The following is a 3,319-nucleotide window of genomic DNA, read 5'->3' as shown; positions in this document are numbered from 1 at the left end:
CCCGAGAGGGTTGCCACCGGGAGTTTCTAAGTCTAGGGGTTTTTATGGGCTTGTTGGCTGGCTTTTTAAATCTGATTAACCCTCCACGTGCCTGTCACCCCATCAGGTTTTTGTCATCTACCTATCACGTGGGAAAGGGTGGAGGGCTCCTTCCAGGGTGGTGTAAAATCCTTTTAAGGATGGTTTCCTCTATGGGTGGGGGGACTCCTTGTCCCTCCCTGCCTTTCTTCCAACTACCCTTCATTAATGAGAGGTAGTGTAAATACCAGACTTGATTACCTTTGAGGACTGCAGAGCACTGGAGAAATATTAGTACTTTTAAAAGTCATCCTAAGCTTTTGTGTATAGCCACGTCCTAATCCCAAATATCTTTTTTTTTTTTTCCACTTCTAAAACATATTGTGAGATTTGGTGGGATTGTTTCAGGGAGGTGCTAATTGATTTCATCCTCTTTTTTTTTTTTCCTGTCTAAAATGATTTTTCGAAAGGAAAAAATAACACATTGCCAGCATGGGTACTTGCAAATATATGACCACACAGAAGAGTCAAGAATTCCACACCTCTGCACCAGTAGTAGACTTTTAGAGAAGTCCCCATTTATATTATTGTTGTTGAGACTGCCAAGGAACAATTTGCAAAAGTTCTGGAGTAAATATATTATTTTGAGAGCCTGCAACATCTTACCCAAAACACAACTCTAAATTTAGATTGTTTTCTTGGAGATTGCTTCTGAAAATTTTACCGTATCATCCAAATGGGGGTAACTTCACATGGTCGATTCATTCAAATGTATAATATTCTCAGGTTCATTCTGATGAAGTAAAATGTGACCCCTGTTTCTAAAATACAGACTAAGGCTTAAAAATCAAAATTAATCTATTTTTCACACTGCTGCATTAACTAATGAATCAAACACAGGCTTATCTTCTCTTTTGGAAAGGAGTTGTAGGAGTTTTAGTGGCCAAGGAGAAAGAAACTAGATAAATATTTTACCTTCCCCCTCACTCCAAAACATTTGGAAAAATCGTTTTGAATATTCAAAAACCCTGGAAGTGTGTCTTTTTAGCCCATTGTTGTTCCTCTACTGCTGGTCAAGTGTTCCCATTTGGTAGCCGTGGAGAAAACACTGCAAGGTACAAGAGGAGAAAGATCTCCAGGACTTCAGACTCAAACTTCAGAGACAGAGACACAAGCGCACACTCCAGCACACATGCACCCCCAAGGCGCATAACACAGATAACAGAGCTGCTGTCAGGATTGGCCAGGTGATCCAGAAGGGGTCAAGCCCCACCTTGATACCAGACCAGGGGGCAGTTTGCCCATATGGTCACGACTAGCACTGAGCCCTCCATTTCCCTGGATCTCAGTTTCCTGATAGATACATTGTGAAAGCATTTGACCATGTGGTTGAAGTCTCCTTGCAGAACTAAAATGCTTTGATTCTTCTTCAGAAATATATCAAGTGGAGGAGGTCAGAGCAGAGGCCAGGAATGTGGTGATTATAGTTACAAGGAGCTGGCAGGGTTAGGAATAAATAATTAGATCTCCTGGGACTTCAGGAAGGGAGTCAGAATCTAGGAACAGTGATATATGTTCAGAAATGTCCCTAATCCTGGTGCCTTTGAAGTTCCTGCCAAATGAGGACGTGGCCAGGAGACTGAAACAAGACACAGCGTCTGCCCAAATTGATGTGCACCCGAGGGACAGTCATCACCGGACTACATGGCACCTGACCCACTTCAGAGAAGGCAGCAATTTGGGCTGGGATATGGGGCTTGGAATATTTTTAATATTTTTAATGAAATTTTTAAAGTTTTTGGATAGTTTCAGATTGACATAAAAATGACAAAGATGGTACAGAGATTTGCTGTTTACCTCCGCCCGGCTTCTATTGTTAACATCACACATTATTAGAGCACATTTGTCACAATGACTGATCCAACGTCAACACATTATTATTAACTTAAAACCATGCTTTATTCAACTTCCCTTAGTTTTTACTAAGTTTTGCTGCTCTAGGACCCCATCTAGAAGAACAGGTTACATTTGGTCCATGTCCTTTTAGGCTCTTTTGGGCTATGACAGTTTCTCAGACTTGTCTTGTATTTTGAAGACCTTGACAGCTTTGAGGAGAGCTGGTCAGGGAATTTGTAGACTGTCAGTTGGGGTTGTCTAGAGTATTTTTTCTTTTCTTTCTTTTTTTTTTGGTCCTCTGATAGAAGACATATCAGATACTAAACTGATAAGAACAGATACTATAAAAGATTCAAAGACCAAGAAGTGATTCATTGTTTTTTTAATGGTTGGAGTAGGGTTCTGGGCTTTGGGGAGGAAGACTATGGAAGAAACGGCGCCATTCTCAGCACATCAGATCAAGAACACATGCCATCAACATGATTTATCGCTGTTCACGTTAACCTTGCTGTTAACCAAAGTAGTGTTTGTCAGCTTTCCCCACCGTAAAGTTACTCGTTTTCCCCTTTTCATACTGAAATCTTTGGAAGGAGGTCGCTGTGTCGCAGCCCACACTTAAGGGTGGAGAGTTGGACACTTCTCCCTGAAGGAGAATCACTGGGTAAATTATTTGCCATACTTCTGCACAAAAGACTTGTCTCTTTTCTCTCATTCATTTATTCACTCATGTATACAGACTTACGGAGATTTGTCTTATACTTTGAATTATAGCCCAATGCTACTTTATTTTCGTTTTCAAATTGTTTCAGCTTTGTCCACGGGCAGCTCTTGCAGTCCGCTCCTGTGTCCCATTGGCTTACCACCTTCATTGTGGGTTTGGAGGTTAGTTTAGATTTGTTTTGTTTTGTTGAGAACTTCCTGATTTTCTAGGATTTGTGTTTTGACAAAAGTGGCTCACCTAGGACAATTCGGCCCTTGGCCTAAGCCTCTTGTTCTGGTTAACTTTATAATCATCTAAATAATGTTTACATGTAGGTATTTTCAGATTGCACATGGATATCAGGGAGCAAAATAGGAGGTTGGTTTTTACTTGTTTTGGCCTCAGGGCTGTGTTCTGACTACATATTATACATTCCTACAGCCTTAAAGAGATACCTCTTTTCAGCTCAGGGAATGATTTTCTTTCATGTATTTAATAAAATTCTTCCTACATTTTCATTGTTTTCTTTTTTCTGTTAACTGTTAGTAGTTGGATAGCCTTCTGAATTGATCCTCTTGAGTTTCAAATATTTTGTCTTTTTCATTTCCTTGACTTTTTGTTTTATAGTCAAAGAGATTTCTTTACCTTTATCCTCTCAGCCTCCTAATATATATACAATCTGTCCCTGTCTCAGGGCATGCAGTT

At 40.1% G+C, this 3,319-nt stretch overlaps 1 pseudogene; it reads right to left on the bottom strand.

Moving 5' to 3' along the window:
- Positions 1-2,162: 2,162 nt before the first annotated feature.
- LOC118008354 lies at positions 2,163-2,285 on the bottom strand (annotated as a pseudogene).
- Positions 2,286-3,319: the final 1,034 nt, after the last annotated feature.

This window comes from Mirounga leonina, unplaced genomic scaffold (assembly GCF_011800145.1).
Source record: "Mirounga leonina isolate KUSES-001 unplaced genomic scaffold, KU_Mleo_1.0 Mir_125, whole genome shotgun sequence".
Lineage (NCBI taxonomy): Eukaryota > Metazoa > Chordata > Mammalia > Carnivora > Phocidae > Mirounga > Mirounga leonina.
Note: the sequence above shows the minus strand (reverse complement) of the source record. Positions and strands in the feature narration are given on the sequence as shown.